General features: G+C 47.1%; 1 long non-coding RNA gene across 2 annotated transcripts; it reads right to left on the reverse strand.

The window, feature by feature from the left end:
- Nucleotides 1-327: 327 nt before the first annotated feature.
- LOC143414559 (uncharacterized) lies at nucleotides 328-22,221 on the reverse strand. Of its 2 annotated transcripts, none has more exons than XR_013095188.1 (3): nucleotides 21,588-22,221; nucleotides 20,944-21,062; nucleotides 328-424 (listed from the first exon to the last, which is right to left on the reverse strand). It is a non-coding gene; the product is annotated as an uncharacterized LOC143414559 (long non-coding RNA). The 2 variants fall into 2 exon arrangements; XR_013095189.1 differs by lacking the exon at nucleotides 328-424 and adding an exon at nucleotides 17,465-17,530.
- Nucleotides 22,222-22,741: the final 520 nt, after the last annotated feature.

The raw sequence follows: 22,741 nt of genomic DNA on the forward strand, positions 1-22,741 counted from the left end.
GCACCGTGGCAGCCCCTAAACTGTTCATACAGCAAAGTGCGTCACACATGTGCGAGAGCGAACGTAACAAAGGTGCAAGGCTCAGCTCGAAGGTGATGCAAAGAGCTGACCAGGAGACCCGGTCCAACACGAGAGAACACACACAGCAAGTCAGTTTAATGAGCTGATCGATTAACAAGCGGGGCAAACAGAAGCTTGACAACAGTAAAAAGATTTATTTACATGTTCGAAAGTCCCGTAAAGACAGTTAAAGAAAGGAAGCTGGACGTGGATCGATCTAATTCAGGTCCCAGAGCTGCGTGCAGACGCACTCGTTTCCCATTCACAGACTCTGGCGCTGCACCGTCTCTGAGGGTCTCAGCGGCGGTCTGCTCTGATGCTTTCATCATCCTCATCATCGCTGTCGTCCTCTCGCCACACGATCCTGGCGTTCACAGAGAGAGAGAGAGATGGCGGTAAACCGACGCTCCACCCTGACTCCTGCAGCTCGCCGGCAGAATAACGATGAGCCGCTCGGCATGCCGGTCACATCGCCTCCACTATCAATGAGCGAGCGAGCAGGGGAGTGACAGAGGAGAGAGAGAGAGAAGCAACAAGGTGAATTATAGAGAGGAAAGGGCAGAAGAGAGCAGAGAGTGAATGAGCAATGTGGAGGGAAAAGAAGGGCGAGCCAGGCAGAGATTAAATGAAAGATGAGGAAGCGAGGCGAATGAAGAGGAACGAAGCAACAAGGTGAATAATGGCGGAGAGGGTGAAGGAGAGGAAAGATGGAAACAAGATGACGAAGATTCATGGGAGCGCACATTCATTCATACAGTAAACACGCAGCAGCAGGCCAGCTGAGCGGGATCAACTCTTCCTCTTTGTTTCCATCCCAGAATAGAAACGTGCGGCTGACACCTACGCGTGTGGAGGATACAGAGGAGCGGCTGGTTATAGAAGCACCATGTGACACCTGAATGCAGAGGAAGCAGGTGAACTGACACGCCAAGCAGCGGCGATGGCGGCTGATAAAAACAGCCGACGTCCTTCAACTTGGAACTTGCTGAACTCTGTAGGAAACCAACACTGTCTGTAAAATACAGCAACAGTCACATGACAGCATGGCAAAAACAACGCTGACGTCACATCGGCGAGCTGCCGTTTCTGTGGGGCGTGCATCTCCCGACCACCTCTGCTGTGTTGGAGACAGGCGAGCACGAAGGTGGCGCTTTTTACCGCTCAGAGAGTCACAGGTCACACGGAAGGAGATGATGCGATAGTTTGACTCCTCCTCCTGTACCCGCATCGACTCGGCGGTGACACATATTTGTATTTGTGCTGTGACAGCGAGCGTGAACACGTGGACGTGTGTGCAGCAGGTGTAATGGGAGCCTTACAGTAGACGACCGCCTATGAGCAGCATGTGGCGACCGTGGGGAGGAAGAACTCCCTTTAAACAGAATCAGCTGATATAATTACACACGTTAAATGTTTGGACCAATCAGGATGCAGACGTTCGAGGCCAGAGGAGTATCAGACAGATCTGATCTACGGGCCACATGTGAATCATGTAGAATGAAAACAATTGTTTTAAACATGCGCTATTTTTAAAAAGGGGGGAAAAGCTCAAATTAAAAAAAAACAAGCAAGCAAAAAAACACGCACACACACGGGTGGTGACATCATCGCGCCGTAACCACGGAGGTGGGCACTGAGAAGCACTCTCACACTGAGAGCAATAAAACCATCTCCCGCCCTTGTTTCAGCAGTTATTACCTGCTAACAAAGCCTCAGGTATCAGTGTTTTCGCCATGGTTACCTGCTGTTTAACATACCTTGAGCAATGACTGGAAATTTTTTTGTCTTACGTAAGGAATAATTGGCCTCTTTCACACTTCTGACATGTCACAGTGAACAGAGTCTGTGTTAATGGAGGTTTCCTGCAGCGATAAGTCAAAGGCCAGGGACTGCACTGCATCCCACTACAGACACAGAACGCACATATGGACAAATAACGCAGACGTTATCAGACAGAAACAATGATGGCAGTCATGCTGTTGTTGTATCTTTAAACCTTTTCTCAGATCATGTTGAAACGACACACTCAACAGCTCAAAAATAAGCGCATGCCATAAACTGCAGTTCCTCTAACAGCCAGCAGAGGCGCCAGCAGTGAGTCAGTCTGCACAGTCCCCTGTGCTGACGTGCTGCTAAAGTGCAGCTTGGTACAAAGAGGTTTTAGCTAATATGCCCTCCTCAGGCTTTCACCCCTGTGGATTTAGGTATGGTAAAGTTTCACTGACAGGTGGTGGGTGGGTGGAGCCCAAAGCCAACAGGTGTTACTGCTGTGCAGTCAGCTGATTGTGACATCATCAGTGGGAGTGGCTTCTCACACATCATCTGTTAGATGTAAGATGCTAAACGGTTACCAAGAAACAAAAATCTCAATTTCACATATTTACATTTTCTGTTGAACAAAGCTTTTCCTGCTCTATTTCTATTTGAAGTTTCACGTATTCATCAGTTTATAAGACATAAAATTATTGCCTACGTATGTCATGCACATTGTATGTATCAGAGCTGAAAGAAGTTTCCAGGAAACCGACAGTGAAAAATTCATTAACAGGTGCTTTAACTGAACTGCAGCTCACAGACCGAACACACACAGGCATTCGCACATGTGTGTCAGATGCCCATCAGGCAGCAATAATCACATGTGACCAATGTTCCCTCTAAGCTGCGCGTGGCAGGTCTCTGCGCACAAAAAAAATCTAACCTGAACTGAAATTAACATTAAAACTTGAACAATTCTGTTCTGCTGTGTGAGTCAGTGACCTGCTGCTCCCGTATGGGATCAGAACGATGCCGCCTTATCCCACAGTCCAGCCGATGATGCGATTCACATTCGTATATACGCAGCTAATCAACGGCTGCATTTTTAGATAAACAGCTGCAAAAAACTTTGTTGTTTGCATAACTCAGTTACTTTTTTGAAGAAGTAACTATATAATTAATTGCCCAGCATTGGTCATTATTTACTGTATTTGCAGACAGAGTTACAGACTCTCTCCCAGACCACAGACTCATCATACAGTCAGAGCTTTATTTAAAAAAAAAGAAAGTTGTGTTTTCAAAATTGGAGTTGAAGTTATTTTTACTTCCAATAGTGTTAACATGCTGCAGGTCATGAACAAGATTTTGGTTTAAATTTTCATTGTAAGTGGGCTAAAGCAGGTAATTAAAAGTCGTCTAACATAAATGCTGTAATTTGATTACTTTAATAAACATGTAACTTGGATGGATTAGATGCTGGCGTGACCACAGTGCACACGTCTGCTGTTGCTCACAGTGGTCCAAGGGACGCTCAGGGAGTTTGTGTGTTCGCTCACACACATGAAACATTAGAGGGAACATTGCATGTCAGAGTCATAGTGTGTCGCCGACCACGAGCACCAGCAGGAGGAAGTGGCAGCGCAGGAGTCTGACGTAAACAGTTAGCATACAGTAATGAAACTGTGGATCGTTGTTGCTGCGTCACTGAGTAGAAAAGCGTTGTATACAACATGCCACATTCATCAAGTACTTTGTCCTTAGTGCTTTCTAACAACATTCACACTCTGATGGATGCATCGGAGAGCAACTTGGGGTTAGTATCTTGCCCAAGGATACTTGGCATGCAGACTGGAGGAGCCAGGGATCGAACCACCAACCTTCTCATCAGCAGGTGACCAGCTCTACCTCCTGAGCTACAGCCACCCTGTGGAACGATGTCACAGGGAAAAGGCAGCAGAGTTTGCTCCACTGGCTCCATCAGGAAACAAACGCGGATCTACGGAGAAGCTACAGACATCGCTATTAAGGGAGGTCGTCATCGTGTTTCCCCAAATAAAGTTTCACACGACGGGCACAGATAATCCTGACAAAATCACCTCATTCGGGTTATTTTCCCCTTATTTAAGCCCCGTGTTTTCATCTGTCCGTTGTCCGTCTTCCCACATTGTCGTGTGTCACGTCGGTGGTCCTTGGGTTCCCCAGGCTTCTTAGTTTCCTCTTTCTAGTTTCTCTGTTTATTGTTTTCTTCCAGGTTCTTAGGTTTCAGCTTAGGTTATGTTCACAGCATAACCTAAAGTTTTCCACAGGAAGTAAAAGCTGCCTGTCTCAGTTACCCCTCTCGTTCGAGCCCTACATTTGGGTCCAGCTTCATCCTGCCTCCCACACAGCCTCACATGACCATTATGGAAATCAGACAAGCAGCAGTATCAGATAAACTTCTGCTAGACCGCAGACACCCACCAAACACACCTGTTAACAGAGGGAAAGCGGCCCTCACATCCTCTACGTCTGTTGGCCTGAGTGAAAGCAGTAGATCTCGGCCTTAATCCAAGAACACGTTGAAAATGAGCCACACGAAAAACCGACGTACAGGAAGGTCTGTGGGATAAACCCAAGTCAGTTCTCCATCTGTGTTCTCCGTGTGGAACAACAGTAAAGTTTCCTTAAAGTAGGAGCATCAGTCGCTCGTTTCCTCGTGTACAACGAGCCTTTGTGATATCCACCGTTTCATTGAGCGGCCAGTGGACAGAAAAGCCTCGTTATGTGTAATTGAGCTTGAAGGTTTGTTTTGTGTGATGCGCGTGGCTGCACACGGCACATCTGAGAGGCGGCCGACGGACACAGATAAACAGATAAATAATCCCAGCCCAATTTAGGAGGCACACGGAGGCCTACAAACCGCCCTGTGGCAGGGGAGGAAGTGCAGGAGGCTCCATGCTCAACAATCATCCAAGTTACACGATCACAGGCTAAAATCTGTTCTTGTGTCCACGAAGAATGAAGAGTGTTAATTATATAAATCTTAAACTCGAGTATTTCCCTCCCGTCTCCGCCTGCTGTCAGCGGCGTGCTGAAATACAGCCGCTCTTGGCTTTAAAAGCCAGGAAAAAGCATGAAATATGGCTTCAATATGTCCCCCTGTTTTATTCTGCCCTTGTAAACATAAATCACACGTTGTTATAGTGTCCCGGATTGTAGAGGAGCCCTTCATAACAGCATCAGTTAAACAGCGGCGGCGTGATGCAAATGTAATGTCACAAAAGAACGATTACATTTCACCTGCAAAATTCAATGTGATAGGAGCTAAAAGAGTGCAGCATCATTAATGCAGGTCATTTGGCAGCGCTTAGCACCAGGAGGAGGGAGCGGGCCACTCCTTCACTGAGCGAGGCCGGGATGGAAACGGGACGAAGAACAAGACGATGCTCAGCCCTCCAACACATCCTGTGTTAATTGTGTGATGGAAGGGTCAGGGGTCACGCTGCCTGACGGGACACGGATGAAGCTTCAAACAATGCAGCTCTTCTTTTACAGCAGAATGTCCCAAGAGGCCCAGAGAGGCCCTCTCACGTACGGCATGACGACAGCAACCGTGTCACTGTGTGGCCATTTACGTGAAAAGGGAAAGACCATCTCTGAATGGAGGAGGGGCCTAAGGGCACATCTGTCACCATCTTACATGCTGTGATTGCAGCCATTCCCCAACTCTCTGTGACTCATGGTCAATGGTTGTTGATCAGTGGTCATGACAACCATAAACTGACCTCACAGCCCATTGTTCCCTCAGTGGGCTGTTATTGTGCACATGTCCTGTTTGTAAGGTTAGAAACCTGCAGTCAGCTGAGACTGAAGACGTCACCTGATGATGACGAAACGTTTCCCACTGAGAACGTCCAGATGAACAGACTCAACCTTTGGCTTTAGGAGCAGAGTGCGTTCGGTTAATGTGCAGTTTTTTTACAGAATTTCCTTCAGGGGGTCAAAACCGAACAGAAAACAAAAAGCATGAAGCTTCGTTTTGTGTTTGCTTTGTTTCTGACGAGCTGCTGTTAGCATGTGGGCGAGAGGCAAAGAGAGCATCTGTGACTGTAGATGGATCCCAGCTTCCTGTACCACTCTCTGGCTTCACCCTCACACAGCAGGAGGCCACACGAAGATCATCGCGCTGGGTTCAGCCCGGCTGCAACTTCACACCAGGCGTCAAATAGACAACTTTAAAAATATTTTTTCCCTTAGCAAAAACAAATAAATGATAATAATCTGTGATGCTATTTCCAGGTGTTGTTGAGTTCCACGGGGTTAACGTGCACTTCATCCCATCCACCGTGTCGGCTGAACTTTGACCTCTGGCTGCTGTGGCTGCTGTGTGTGCGTCACCTCCTCCTGCTGGCCTTCATTCAGTAAAGCAGAAAACTGAACACAACGATGTAACTTGGCAGAGTGCTGCTGTTTTACTGCACGAGGCGCTGCTCGGTCCGTACAGCGATAACTGTTCAAGTTCAGCATTTAATTGGCTTTAATGGACTTTGGCTGGCGTGAGTCGATGTGTACTTGTGTTTGGAGGCCCCCAGTGGAGTTTCATAGTTGTAATTGCAGCCTGGATGTTGACGTGTGAACTGTTTACAGGGGGCAAAATGATCATTACTGTAGCATGACGCGATGTGAAGATGGCTAAAGAGGAAAAGCAGTCCTTAATCTTTTGCTGAGTTGACACCACTGCTTATCAAAAGAATAGCTAAACAGATGCAGAGAGCAGCAGAAAGCAGGCAGAGGCTGGAAAACCAGACTCAACTGTATTCAGTGGTAATGTTACACTCCTGCTGTGCACATTAGCAAACACTCTGCCTATGGAGTTTCTGATGTCATCGGCCTCACACACTCGGCTAACGACACTTTGAACGATCTGGCGAGTGAAGCGCCTCATTGGCTGTCCAGACTTACTCATCATCAGAGGCATTAGAAGAGACAGACGCCCCACTGGGAGATTCCTGGAGTTTTCACAGTAATAAAGGACCGAGTGGTGAGACAGTGATCATAGACTGTAATGAAAGGATGGTAGCTTGCTTTCTCGGTGTCTTAAAACTTGTTATAAGCAATGTAATAAGCAGCAGGTGGCCATCACATGCTCCTATTGCAGCAGCTTCAATCCCAGCATATGTGCGGCCTAACGCTTAATCACGGATGTTTTTAGAACGAGCACGGTGAAGGCCTCGTGGGTTAAAGTTGTTCTGTATACCTGAGGTGCTGCTGGAGCTTTAACTACTGCTTTTATATTTATTTATCATTCTGTTGTAACGGCTCACCTTTCAGCACACTCACTTCACCAGATGCACCTCGTTTCAAATTCAAATTCAAATTCAAATTTTATTTGTCACGTACACAGTCATACACAGTACGATATGTAGTGAAATGCTTGGACAACTGCTCGTGACCTAAAGAAAACAAAAAAAGGAAAAGGCTATGAATAAGATAGGAAATAAATATGAAAAATTAAAAAGGGTAAATTTAACTAGGAAGGAATAAAATATAAATTAAGGTTAAAAATGAAATAACTGTACAACACAAATTAGAATGAAGGGTAAATTTAACTGGGAAGAATAAGATAAAATATATAAATTAAAGTTGAAAATAAAATAACTGTACAACAAAATACACAATATAGAACTATATAAGAATGTAGAAGAAGAAGAAAGTGTGTACATTATTGTACTTTATTGAGCCCCGTGGGGAAATTGCTCTCTGCATTTAACCCATTCACTCAGTGAAGCAGTGGGCAGCCATTGGGCGCCCGGGGAGCAGTGTGTAGGGACGGTACCTTGCTCAGGGGTACCTCAGGGTAGCTGTTAAGGGGAATCGAACCCCCGACCTTCCGATCATGGGGCAACCACTCTACCTACTGAGCTATCCCTGTATGAAGAAATATAAATAAATATATACACAATAACAGCAGCGTGATTTAAGTAATGAAGTGAAACAATGTCCAGAAAGTCCAGTGTGTGTGTAAGAACCATATGTGTGGGTCAGTACTGTGTGGTGGTGTGATTGAGAGACCGTATCGCCTGCGGGAAGAAGCTCCTCCTCAGTCTCTCTGTGTTGGTCTTCAGGGAGCGGAATCGCTTTCCTGACCTCAGCAGAGAGAACAGTCTGTTGTTGGGATGGCTGAGGTCCTTCACCATCTTCCTGGCCTTGGTCCAGCACCGCCTGCTGTAGACTGAGTGCAGGTCAGGGAGCTCGGAGCGGATGGTGCGCTCAGCTGACCGCACAACCCTCTGTAGAGCTCGTCTGTCCTGCATGGTGCTGTTCCCGAACCAGGTTAAGATGTTTCCCGTCAGGATGCTCTCTATGGTGCACGAGTAAAAGTTCCTGAGCACCTTGGAGGGCAGTTGGAAGTCTCTCAAGCGTCTGAGGTGGTAGAGACGCTGTCGGGCCTTTTTCACCACGGTGTTGATGTGACAGGACCATGACAGGTCCTGCGTGATGTGAACTCCGAGGTATTTGAAGCTGTCCACTCTCTCCACTGGGCACTCGTTGATGACGGGGGTCTGGTAGTTCCTCTCCTGCTTAGTGCTGAAGTCCACTATCAGCTCCTTTGTCTTACTGACGTTTAGAAGGAGGTTGTTCCTCTGGCACCAGTTCTCCAGATTCCTAATCTCCTTCAGGTAGGCCGTCTCGTTGTTATCAGAGATCAGGCCCACCACGACGGTGTCGTCAGCAAACTTGATGATGGTGGTGGAGCTGGTAGTGGCCACACAGTCATATGTGTACAAAGAGTACAGCAGGGGGCTCAGAACACACCCCTGGGGGGCTCCAGTGCTGAGAGTGGTGGAGGCTGAGACATGTCCGCCCATCCTTACTGCCTGTGGTCTGCCAGTTAGGAAGTTGGAGATCCACTGACACATAGATGAGCTGAGTCCCAGATGCTCCAGCTTGGTGGTGAGTGTGGAGGGAATTATGGTGTTAAATGCAGAGCTGTAGTCTATGAAGAGCATTTTAACATAATTCCCCCTTCTAGTGTCCAAGTGAGTGAGTGATGTGTGGAGGAGATGAGAGATGGCATCGTCTGTGGAACGATTTGGACGGTAAGCGAACTGTAGTGGGTCCAGTGTGTCTGGTAGTGAAGAAATGATGAAGTCTCTGACCAGGCGTTCAAAGCACTTCATCACTACTGAGGTGAGGGCTACAGGGCGATAGTCATTGAGAGAAGCAGGGTGGGGTTTCTTCGGGACAGGAACAATGATGGACTCTTTGAAGCATGTGGGGATCACCGACTGAGATAAAGAGATGTTGAATATCTCAGTGAACACAGGAGCTAGCTGGTATGCGCAGTCTCTTAGGATACGACCTGGGATGCTGTCTGGTCCTGCTGCTTTCCTGGTGTTCACTCTTTTGAAGGCTCTCCTTACTTCATGCTCGGAGATGACGAGCACGTTTCCGGTGCTGGCAGTATCTTCCTGTCTGCAGCCGTTAGCGCCGCTAACACTAGCATTGTTGGAGACCTTAGCTGCAGCCTCGAAGCGAGCATAGAAAGTGTTCAGCTCGTCTGCCAGAGTCACGGCCGCGTTCGTCATACCGGTTGTTGGTGCTTTATAGTCCGTTATTGTCCTTAGTCCCCGCCACAGGCTCCTAGAGTCACTCTGTTGGAGTTGTGACTCTAGTTTCCTCCCGTAGCGCTGCTTCGCCTCTTTCACCGCCCTCCGCACGTTATATGACGCGGCTTTGTACGGGTCCATGTCCCCCGTCATGAGTCCCGTGTTGTAGGCAGCGGTGCGGGATCTCAGAGCGTCGCGGATGGTTTTATCCACCCACGGCTTCTGGTTGGGAAACGTTGTGATAGTCTTTGTCTCCACGGTATCATCCGCTAGTTTCCCGATGAATCCCACAACCGCTTCCGTAAACACGTTGACATCATCATCGAAGCTGTTTCTGAACATGTCCCAGTCTGCGTCATCGAGTGCGTCCTGTAACGCGGCCACCGATTGATCCGTCCAGCGCGCGACCTTCCTCTGAACCGGAACTTCCTGTTTCAGCCTTTGTTTGTATTTTGGCATGAGGAAGATGGCGGCGTGATCAGATTTGCCAAACGGGGGGCGGGATTGTGCCTTGTAGCCGTCCTTGACCGTAGTGTAGCAGTGGTCCAGTGTCCTTTCACCCCTGGTGGGGCAGGAGATGTGTTGATAAAAGTTCGGCGCTGCGCGTTTGAGGTTGGCGCTATTAAAGTCCTCCGTCACAATAAGCGCAGCGTCCCGGTGTTGTGTCTGGTGCTGTGTGAGTGCCTCAAGCAGCTCGCATAAGGCGGTGACTGTGTCCGCTTGTGGTGGAATATAAACGGCACTTACAATGACCGATGTAAATTCCCGAGGTAGATAAAAAAGGACGACACATGATGGACAGTAGTTCCAGATTTGGTGTGCAGGAGCGTGTGAGAGGAACAACGTTCGCACTGTTGCACCAGTTGTTGTTCACCATTAAACACACGCCGCCTCCCCTTGACTTCCCCGAGTCCCGTGTCCTGTCCATGCGGTGAACCGAGAAGAACTCGGCCGGCTGGATGGCGTGGTCCGGCACCGCTGGGTTCAGCCATGTCTCGGTGAAGCAGAGGAGATTGCAGTCCCGAATGTCTCTCTGGAACTTTATCCTGGCCCTGAGGTCGTCAAGCTTGTTCTCCAGTGACTGGACATTGGCGAGCAGGATGCTAGGCAGAGGTGTGCGGTGTGCACGAGCTCTCAGCCTGTTCCTGACGCCGGCTCGCTTCCCTCTAGGCCGCCGCTTCCCTTTGTTCTCCCTCGAGATCTCACTCGGCCAGCTCGGATCCGGAGTTAAAAACTTTGAATTGTGAGTACATTGTAAACCAATAGAAACAAGAGTGTCACTGTCATACCTAATGTACCCAATGGTGATGATTTTGCCGATTTAGAAACGCTGAAAACTAACTTAAAAAACAAAGACAAAGAAAAAGTGGTCGGAGCAGTCGTGACGGCAGCCGACCTCACCGGCGCCATCTTAATCTTTTCCTCACCTGTGATTGGGTGTGGGGCTTGCCCTTAATTGCACTCACCTACAGCTTACTCTTTCTTCCCTCCCACATGGGGCGGCAGCTGAGGCGAGTTTCAGTCTGAGTCTCCTGAGTTCATGTATTAGTTTGAGTTACTGATTGACTTAAATCATGCTTTATTTCCTTTCAGAGATAGCAGTCCATGTGTGTCCTTCCTTTACTCATTATTCAATAAAACGACAAAACCTGCAAGTGATTGCTGACTGTTCGTTCTCATCCTGATGCGCCCATGATGGTAACAACCTCCAACCTCCTCTGAACCTTCCTACAAAACATAAAACAGAGCTGATCACATCTTATGAACATCTGCGTTGGCAGCTGATCGCATGGCTCGGCCTGGTGAGGAAAAGCTGGAGTGTCGGACTCCAGTTTGTCAGTCTGCTGACTCACACAGACACAGTCCTCATTTATAAAGTGCTTTACAACAACAACATCACGGCTAACAGCCACTTCCTAAAGTGGACAGTAGATCCTTTAACATGAACTCACTGCTGCAGGGCTGCAGTGATCCCTCACACTGATGTTTAGCTTCACTGTTCTTATTTTCCTCTGAGGTATCGATCCTGTCACTAGGTGGCTGAGTCTGTTAGCCAACCACATGATGTCACGCTCCGTACTGACAGGAGGGGGCGCTGTTTGGTTAACCCCAGCTGAGTAAGATCAGTGTCTGAGCGCAGGGCTCAGTGGGCAAATCAGACTTTATATACGTTTGATGTCCCTTTAAAGTTTACAGCAGAAATAAAGATGTCTGCAGCCAAAGGCTCAGGGATAAAAATGATGATGATGCACATAAACAAATGAGGTGTGGATGTGCTGCTGTGGCCTGAAGACGCCGTGGAGGCTGGACAGTACTGCCCACATCCAGCTCCACACCCACAGAGCTACCGTGGATCTGTTGAGTCTGTTGTTACCTGCTAGCTTCTCTCTGCTGCCGCAGCACTGCTGGTGTGATTAACGATGAGGTCACTGTCCTCACAGGACGCCCGAGAAGGCTAAGCTCCAGCTCTGAGGATTTTATTTTAACATTACTCAGTATATCTTTTATATACAGTCTGTTTAACACAGCTGCAAACAGCAAACTCTAGACAGGAAGTGAAGCTCGTGCTCGGAACAATCTCTTTCGTGACAGCGTGCTCGGCAAAGACGGGCAGGAGAAAACAGACCAATCAAATCGCCCGACTCTGCTGAGACAGAGCCGAGTCACCTGAACGCCGCATGTCCAGAGAAATGAACTCAGCACTTTGTTTTCTGTCCTTAAATATGCGCAAATGAAATCACACACATGCATGTTTATAAAAGTTTGAAACACAGCAGTACATACAATATTTGAAATGCATTTCTATCATCGTGTCTAATGTTTTCTACTGTTGCTGCTGTTTTGTATTGAGGTCCTCTAAGCTCTTCCCTCTAATACAGGGGTGCTCAATACGTCGATCGCGATCGACCAGTCAATCGCAAAGGTAGTATTGGTAGATCGCATGGCATTAAAAAAATAGATGCCAGCCTATCATCCATCCCGTCACTTGATTGATACAGGGAAGCCAGTCAGATGACATCAGATTTTTTCTGATGCTTAGGTCGCTGCGCATGCGCAAACAGCGGCGCGAAGTGTAGTAAAACTGACAAGCTAGTCAGCGAGTTAACTCCAATTTTTAGCTCTCGGGTTTTTCTCTTAAACCTAAGAAAGGGTTAAAAATGAGTGAGGGAGCTGGACCAAGTAAGAAGACAAAAACTTTCATACGGAATGGGAGGAGGACTTTTTTTTCACGATGTCATTTTCGAAGTGCGTTTGCCTCATCTGCCAGGCTGCCATCGCAATGCCAAAAAAGGGAAATGTGGAGCGGCATTTTCGAACTGTTCACGGAAAATACGACACTACATTCCCGCCGAAAAGCGAGCTAAGAAAGAAAAAGGTGAAGAAACTAAAATCCCAGTTGTCCGGACAGCAGTCATTTTTCACACAACAAACTTCAAAAGCGAAAGCCGCCACCGAAGCATCGTTCCGGGTGAGTCACATCATCGTTAAAAACAAGAAGTCTTTTCAAGATGGAGAGATGGTAAAAGAGGCATTCGTTGAAGCAGCTGACTCATTGTTCCGAGACTTTAAAAATAAGGCAGAAATAACATCTTCGATCAAAGCTCTCCAGCTGTCAAGAAGTACAGTTACACGGCGCTGTGAAGCCATGGCGGAGGATTTAACCCAGCAACTTTGGAAGGACATCGGAGATTGCCAGTGTTTCTCTCTGCAGTTGGACGAATCTACGGACGTGAGTGACACAGCCCAGGTGTGCATTTTCATTCGTATGGTGTTTACTGATATCACTGCAAAAGAAGAGCTATTAACAGTCCTGCCCATGAAAGAACAGACGTGAGGAGAGGACATATTTCAGTCGTTCAAAAACTTTATCGAGAAAACCCAGCTCCCAGTGTACAAATTGGTGTCTATTACCACAGATGGAGCACCCGCAATGGTTGGCCGCTTGAATGGATTTATTGCCAAGTGCAGGCAGGACGATGCTTTCCCGGACTTCCTAAATTACCATTGCATAATCCACCAACAAGCGTTATGCGCTAAAATGCTCAACATGAAGGAGATCATGAATGTTGCAACAAAGATCGCCTGTTCTATTCACGCCAGATCTCTTCAAAGACGGTTATTTCGTGCACATCTGGAGAAGGCTGACTGCGACCACTCTGAGTTGTTGCTACACACTGACGTGAGGTGGCTTAGTCGAGGGAAATTCCTGCAAAGATTTCGAGAGCTCTGTCCGGAGATTAAGGAGTTTTTCCGTGTAGCTGGACAAGCAGAATACATGCAACTTAATGACGGTCAGTGGCTGTTAGACTTGGCATTTTTAACCGATCTGACAAACATGTTGAATGACCTTAATCTACAGCTGCAAGGAAAAGACAAAACAGTGATCAACATGATCAGCTCAGTTAATGCTTTCAAACGAAAGATGCAACATCTCTCTTTAAAGCTGCAGCGCCATGATTTGATAAACTTTCAAAACCTGGCGTCAGAGCTGGAGATGCAGGGGATGGCCTGTTTGCAACTTGACAGTGCACGCTACACAGAGCAGATTGACAATTGTCTGTCAGTGTCATGGTCCTGAGTCTGAGGACTCAGTGTTTTGTGTTCCTTATGCTTTTGTTCATTCAGAGTGTGTATTCTGTTGTGATTTTGCCATTTGTTAGGTTTCTGTTCTTTGCCTGCCTGCTTCCACTTCTCTGTGTTCCCTCTGTCTGTCCATGGTGTTATTGTGTCTGCTCATGAGTCTGCCTGTCAAGTTCAGTGTCCGGTCTGGTTCTCTGTGTCTGTTAGTTTCCTGTTTTATTCTGAAAGTTCATGTCTCATGTCAGTGTGTTCAGTTTTACCTCTCCCCTGTCTCGTTAGCCTTATTGCTCCCAGCTGTGTCTCCCTCCTGTGGCCCATTCCCTGATTACTCCCCGTGTATTTAAGCCCTGTGTTTTCCTGTGCTCTCTGTCGCGTCGTCTGTTTAACTCCATGTCAGTCTGCATTATTCTGTTACCTGGTATTCATTCTGCGGCTCTCTGCCGTCTCTCTTTGTGCATTTCGCTCCTCCTCCCGTGAGTGTCTGGTTTAAGTTTTGTTCTTTAGTTTTCCCAGTTTAGGTTTGTTTACTCCCCGCTCTGCTCTTCCTGTTTTGTCACTTTATCACCTCTGCAAATAAATTTTCACTCGCACCCCAGTCAGTGCCTGCATCTTGGATCCTTTTCTCAATTCACCACACGACTGCTGTGCAGCCGTGACAGTCAGAGTTTGACAAACGCTTTCAAGACTTTTCTTTGCTCGAGCCAGTCGCTACCTTCATGTGCTATCCTTTTCGGGAAGATGCTGAGGTCGATTCACTCGCATCAAAAATTGCAAAACTATTTCACCTGAACTCTTCTGGAGTGGAAGATGAGATTTTGACACTACAAGCCGACATTGAGCTGAAGTCCAGAGATCATGGACAGTTCTGGAACTTACTCACAGAAGTAAAGTACCCCAACATGAGGAAATGTGCTGCCTCTTTGACTGCATTATTCGGCTCCACTTATTTATGTGAGTCATCATTTTCCCACATGAAGATCATTAAGTCCAAGTACCGTTCCACCATGACTGATGAACATTTGGAAGTGTGTTTGAGGCTGGCCGTCAGCAGCTACTGTCCGGACTATGCATCCCTGGCTGATTCAATTCAGTGCAAGTCATCAGAGTAAACTCAGGTAATGACAAAAAATTTACATAGTTAATTGTGTTGTGAAATATTGGATATTGCGGTTATGCATGTATATACATTGTAGATATAAAGAATCCTCAATATATTTATAAATAAGTATATGTTTTGGATTTTTGTAGTGGGTAGATCATTTTGACTTGGTCATTTTATAAGTAGCTCACATGCGGAAAAAGTGTGAGCACCCCTGCTCTAATACCTGTCCTGCTCTGCGTCAGAGTCCTGGCCTCTGACGGTTTGGACAACAATGTAAGCATCACCATTTGTGAAAACACATTAAATTATACTGTATGCAAAGCTTCTGCTCGTCTCCTAGCAACATGTGCTCACGCCTGTCAGTCATCCGGCTGCCATGGCAACAGCCACAAAGACCAAAGCTACTTGTCCCTACATCGCTCCGGCAGGAATGCTGCGTCTGCAAGTGTGCGTGCATTAAACTACAGTTAACTGTCCAGTAAAAGTCAGTTTCTCTGGTCTGGAGGAAGCGTTTCAGATCAGTGGAAGGATTACGTCCTCCTCCGAAGTCCTCTGAGCAGCCTCACACTCTCCAGATAAAAATAAGAGAGCGTTTGACTCAGCTGTTGACATTTCTGAGATAAAAGATTGAAAAGTCTGACACTTTACTGAACTCCTCTCAGGCTTCGTGCAAAATGTGAAGCAGCAGAGTGATGCTGTCAGCGGAGACACGGAGCTCCGTGGAAGAAAGGGACCGTTTAAAAGGAAGCAGTATTTTCTTTGAAGTGTCCTGATAAGTTTTACGTACAATAAGTGCTGCAGGTTAGAAATCGAAAACCCGTTTTAATACGAAATGTTTTGGTGGAGCTGCAAACGTCCACGCTCTGCACGATGCGAGCTGCCATCCAAAAAAGGAACACTGTGTCACCTCTGTGCAACTCAGATCTCCACCTTCACCGGAAGGTGAGAAGAGCTGATGGATGTGGGAATAAACAGAGTTTGGGATTTAATTTCCCGAGACGTGCGTAGCCGCTCGTGTTTGTGTAAATATAATTAATGTTTTCTGTATTAAATATTTGCCCTGATTAATGTAACTAACCTTTAATCTGAGCTGAGCGCGGAGCGTCTGCGCGTTGTTGGAAAAGGTCGACATGTGGCTCCATGTTTAGCTCCCTGATCATGTTTAACTGTGCGGGCGGAGCGTCACAGCTCTGTGAGCGAATACAGTAAACATCAGCGGCGTTCCCCTCAGCTCGCGGCGGTCGACTCCTCGAATGTGCATCAAGGGTCTGGTTGGATCATCTGTTCAATGATGATGACGTTTGTTGCTTAGGGGGAAAGTCCAGGTGTGCGTTCATATAACCAAAGCTACAAGGAACTGTTTGTGAGGGGCAACCAATCAGAAGAGAGATGACTGAAGGTTCATCATACAATAGGGAACATTGTGAACTACGACTCATGTAAAGCCAGTCTAGTCAAGTACAGAATAAAACCAGTGAAGGTGAGCGTCGAGTCTGAACTGAACGTCTGTGGAAGCTGTCACTGTGACGTGTTCCCACCGTGATGCTGATTCCAGAGGCAGCGTTGGAAATCTTGCGATGACTGATTTTGCATTTTAATTGTTTGTGATTATTTAATGCATGTTGTAATAAATGTAATTTTTTGTCGTTGTTGAACATGATATCAAACGGTGAGTCTGCAGGTGTGCCGATCAGCCTCTAGCATCCACTTAAAGGCAGCACTGCACACTGCCGGGTTGCTGCAGCGTCCGCGGCTCGTGTGGACCCGACAGGAGTCGGACCCCCATATATCACTTCCTCTCAGCCTCAGGTCCTCGCAGGATGTGACCATCAATTAATATGCATCGTCTTCCGCTTTGTCTTGGCTGTCACAGGAATCACTGACACAACGCCCACATCATCACTGTTGCTTTTGTCAGCGCCGGCGTTCCCTCTGAGACAAAATACGGTTAGGAGGAAGCTGTGTTGTGCGGCGAGCGTGCAGCCCGACTTATATCAAAGGCTACTTTATGTAACATGAAATCAAACAATGGGTCACTGCTGGCTGAGATGCCGGTTTGCTGACCGCCTGTTGACTCATTCGCTCTTTGATTAATGCAGTGATTCATCACCTAGCGAGCTGATTGGGTCAGCACTTCCTGCTGCAGGTTCAGGGGCATCTGGGGACCCTCAGCAGGCTTCCTGGGCTTCCACTAAATTACACAAAGGTTAATTTGACTTTAATGAAATCCACTTCAATTAGCCCACACACACAACACAAACTGACTTCAGTAATCATAGGTGTCACTCTTACTGATTAGCTCTGATTGCATCTGTGAGACGGTCTGCAGCCTTAAAGAAACCCTGCAGTCATGGTAACAACAGACGATTAATGATGACCCTCGCTGAGCTCTGGTTTGAATCCCCCTGTAGTTCAGATGCTGACACAGTGAGCCTTTTATTCACTGTATGGATAAATAGAAAGAACTGCACTGAGCTTTTTACCAAGTATATCAGTTATTAAAGGGAATAAAATAATTATTTAGTGACAAACCAAAAACATCTGCTTTATGTGGAGATATCATCTGAATTTCAGGAGCGGGACCTCTCCTCCTTCACGCCCCTTTGGCCTCAGGCTATAAAAACCCCCCTCCTCCAATACCTGCTGTTCTCATGTTCATGCCCCCCCCCCCCATTTCCCCTCTCTCCTCCTCTTCTCCTCTCTTCCTTTCCTTCATTCATTTCTCGTACATGGGGATCTGCCCGGCCCAAGAGCCGTCGCCAGTCCCCTTCGAGGCCTTCCCCAAAGCGCAGCACCATTTCACACTTCCTCATCGTTACCAAGGATGTGGTCCCAGCTAGTGAAATTGTCGGGTAAAGACAACGAGCAAGAACGGGAAGGAAAAGCTCCCTTTAAACAGGAAGAGCCCTGCAGCAGAGACCAGCTGGGGGATGAAGACCACAGTGACATCACCAGTGTTTTAAAGCTGGAGGCGGCCTGCTGTTCGCGTGTTATTTGGCACGTTTTGCCATGACCAGAGGGGCCGATGGCGAGATATGGCAGCCTGGCTTCTGTCAGTCTGCCCCAGGGCAGCTGTGGCTACAACTGTAGCTGCCTCCACCAGTGTGTGAATGTGAGAGTGAATGAATAGTGGAACTGTAAAGCGCTTTGAGGGCCTTGAAAAGCGCTATATAAATGCAATGCATTATTATTTTTATGTTTACATTGGAGCTCTGTGTTCATCGATCACAGCAGAGAGTTTGTGCTAAAGCGTGAATAAAGTCTTTCTCGCCGTTCGATTTCCCCACATTTCTGTTTGTTTGCATCAGTCGCCCGCATTGATCCGAACACAACCCGAGTACCTCTGAAACACATTTCCATCAGTTCGTTTTCCCGCTCTAATCAATACTTTGCATTGACACTACTGGGTCAAATGATGGCTTTTAGAACAGAAGCTGTCATTTCTGCAGGCACGTACACAAACTTGATAAAAGATGCTTTTAGCTGCACATGCTGGCAGTGACACTCAGAGGGATGAATGGCGTCTGCTGGTGCAATCTAATGCAATCCAATAGCAGAGCTCTGTTACTGACACGTACAGTAGGACGAGTCGGGCCGACACGCAGCTCCACAGTCATTATTTAACTAACCGATCCTTTAAGCAGCGCCTCGGCTCTTTGTGTGTTTAAGCCGTTTTAGCGCCTGCCTGCAATCACGCTCTCCTCTGATTAGCTGCGCCTCACGTGGCTTCTGTAAACAGGATCTGCCACTCGTGAGCTCCACCTTCTCCACCTGCCTGTGCAGAGGTCCACTTACTCATTGTTGCTTGCAGACAGCAGCTAATCCGATCCGGAGAGTGGAAAGCACAAACATGAGCCGTGTACTGCTAATTATTAGTGACTTTAGGCTTTCGTTAGACACGAGCTGTATTTATGCACAAACATGGCAGGAAATACCTGCTGTCACTGAGTGTACGGCGTCTCCCTGCACTCACACTTGCAGCTGCTTTCATACCTGCATACAGCTCGGTCACATTTCCTGTCCACACTCTTTTAAAGCCGTCGCTCCGATCATCAGTGTCTGTTTGTTGCTCCTCATGCAGCTCTGTGCACATCAGTCTGTACGCTCCATTTTGTTTGTAGTAAATTCATTCCTCAGATTAACCACGATGCCGTTTACAGCTTCTCGCAGCAAAAACCTTTGTGCACATCTGCAAACTGGTTGTGCTTCCACCACACATCAGACCTCAACACGTGGAACATGTGCGATGTCTGAGCAACAGTTAGCTTGATATTAGCTACATAGTGCTGGTGACACGGTTTATGAGGCTGTAGGTCAGGCTCTACTAACCGGAACGTTGGTGGTTTGATCGCCGTCTGCTCCGGTCGGGAAGACGCTGACCCCGTGTTGCTCTTCGCACTAACGTGGTGTGTGAATGTGTGTGAAAGTTAGAAAGAAAAAGTGCTTGTGTGGATGAGTGAGCGAGGCAAGTTGTGTAAAGCACTTTATAAGAAGCAGTCCATTTACCGTAAACAAGGCTCACCACAGGTGACTCCGCCCACCAGTTTGACCTGCTGCCCTGTTGTCGGTGCCTCAGGTCGATCAGGTCCCAAACCTCCAGACTCACTAACAGCTTCTTCCTCTGGGGCCGTTCAGGCTACGTCTACACTAACCCGGATAAATTTGAAAATGGCGTTTTCCAGAAACGCTCTGCGTCCACTCTGCCGTTTCCAGTTGTTTTTGAACAGCTGTGTCGAGGAAAAGCACCGAGTTTTTAAAAGTTGCAAAAGCGAGTGAGAATGAAAGAATTTGAAGAAAAGCTCTCTGGAGCATGTACACGACTGATATTAATCTGTAATACGGCTCTCAAACAAAACTCTGTGTAATGCCCTCCACTGTCTCAGTTTAGTTGGTCACATGACTAAAGTCTGACATCGGATCCCCTTTGGAGAGCGTTTTCAAAACGCTGCGTTTTCCTTGACCGAAAACGCCGTCTCACTGTGGACATGGTGGAAGACTGTTAACAAACACTACCCCTCCACTCCACACCCCACCCCTGCCCACCCACCTCACCAATCTGAGCCGTGGTCTGAGTGACCCTCGTCACTCAGGACACTCCCACACAGACTGTCCTCACACCTTAGGCTCTTTAAACTTCCAGGCACCAAGGAACTTCTTTCTTCTTTTGTATTCTGTTGTTTATTTCTGTGTCTACTATTTGTTTTTAACACTGTAGGTGTGGAGCACCCCCAGTTTCATTGTACATGTACACTGACAGTAAAGGGTTTCTATTTTTTTCTGCTAATTATTTATTTTTTGTTTTACAGTTTACACACTACCATGTGCCAAATGGCTCCAATCGAGGCCCTGCAGTGAGCGCCGTCATCTGTTTGACTGTTTATTAACAAGAACAAGCAGGACGGAGGTGTCGGCCAATAGGATTGGACAGTTGAGTTTACAGGGACCAGTGTCACTGAGAGAGGGGCGAGTTAATCTTCATACGCGCTCGATCATTGCTCCCAACAAACATAACATCTCGTTTACATCTGCTGGTATTTGAACAGTTTTCTGTAAAATAGTCTGTTATTGTCTTTAAGCATCTTTATAACAAATGATCCCACTCAGCTGCACATTTCTGTGAAACCGAGCATGTTATTTGTAATAACTGAACAGCCTTTCTTATGTGGAATTTGCTACAGTCTCTTGTTTCCTGTGTGTGTGCTCCATCTGCCTTTGTCACTTTGCTGCTGGATCATTTATCCAGTGAGGGCATTTCTATTATATTCATCCAGGTAAGGATTCAGTTCATCAAGACGCAACCCTAACTTTTGGGACGTTCACATTAAGGTCCCGGTGTGCAGTATGATGATTGCCTACCTGGGTAATCGGAGGAGGATTCACTGGAGTCACTCTGAGTCTCAGGAGGGTGAGCAGGATGGTGATTTGATGCACAGAGGGAGGACAGCTCGGTGGGGACAAGCGCAGGAGGAGTCTAACTGGGAACAGACAAACACAGAGGTTACACTGGAACTCATGAAGGGGCTCTTTATTGTATTGTTGTAAAGCACTTTGTAATTCTTATCCTGTGAAGACTACTACTACAACAACAGCAAACAATCTGGATGAGAGGTGCTTAAATCCTGGCTGAGGATGAGCTCAGCGGGAACCCGGCACTCCGACCTTCATCTCTCGACTAAAAACCCAAAACAGCAGAGCGGCGCAGGACTGTGACACACCCACACACCGACCCATCCCACTGCACTTTGCACTGATTAGCTGGGAAAGAAGTAACAAGTCGTCAAAAATCAACAGTAATCAGGTAGATTTGCCTTTAATGGCCTTTATGGCTGCACAGCACTGCTGGGATATTAGCAGAGGAGGAACCTGAAGTCACGTCAAGTGTTTTATGACGGCTGTCTGGCATGATACTTGGCAGGATGTCTGCTGCTGTAAAAACGTAATGTGCACATCTATTAAAGAAGACATTGAGTCAACAGTTTGGATGATGTTTTATTACAAACCCAACAGAAGCTTGGACCAAAATCAGAGTCGGTGCTGGCTCGCCTGATGACTGCTGCTTCACGTTTCATGTTCGTGCAGTTTAAGCTTACATGAATATCTGAGACATGTAAGGTTAGCAGTGGATGACAAGCAGACGAGTCAGTAACAGGACAAAAGGCTTAAATACACAGAGGGATAACGAGCGAATGAGACACAGCTGGAGAAATCACACACAACGAGAGCAGGAGGAGGTAAAACTGTGACTCACACGGCTGCTATGGTGGTTTTTATGGTTCAGCATGTGGCCCAGTTACAAATGCAACAAGTTCAGTGCTGCACGGTGCAGGTGCGTTGGTTTTCACCATGGGGTTATTCAGATTTTGGACTGAATTCTTTACCAACCTCTACACTGCAGCCGAGTCTTCTACTTCCCGTGTGCAGCTTCATCTTCTCCCACGCTGTAGCTGTGACTGTGGGGGAAAGCAGTGGGATCACCGTGGACTCGGATTTAGGGACAGATTACATCAAAATGATCCTGTGAGGTGCCGATAAAAGCGGGGAATTGTTGGAGCAAGCAGAGCTGGATTACAGCCTGACTCCTGGAAGTGTTTTTAGTTCGTATTTTTAAAAAGACGGCAGCTGTTCCAGATGTTAAAGGACACCCTGCTCATTTCAAGCAGGAACATCTCCTGACACTGAGCATCTCTGCTTCTGAGGGATGAAGGCAGGATTTCACTTACCTGAACAAACTAACTGCACAGCCATGTTTGTCAGACTGTATTAGAGACGCTCCAAAGGCCCCGACAGCTCAGACATGGCTGAGCTGAGCTGACGTCATAAAGAAGTTGGTTATTCCACCATAGTCGCTGTGATGGCTGCAGTGACAGCCACACAAGATCGACCACACATGAGTGTTAGAGGCTTACACACAACGCTACACGTATATTTTTCTTTCTTAACTTATAAAGAACTTTACTTATACGATCACATAACACTGGGCTCTAAAATAAGTGCACATTCAGTTTACACTGTATGACTTCAGTGGCAGCTGCAGTCCCATGGCTGATGAGCTAAAAAGTGGAGAAGGGGCGGAGCAAGCCTATGTGGAGACCTGCAGGTAGGGTGATGTCATGGCTCTGGGCCATTGGCGCGTTAGTTTCCGTTAGTAAAATGG

This window comes from Maylandia zebra, linkage group LG22 (assembly GCF_041146795.1).
Source record: "Maylandia zebra isolate NMK-2024a linkage group LG22, Mzebra_GT3a, whole genome shotgun sequence".
In the NCBI taxonomy this organism is placed as follows: domain Eukaryota; kingdom Metazoa; phylum Chordata; class Actinopteri; order Cichliformes; family Cichlidae; genus Maylandia; species Maylandia zebra.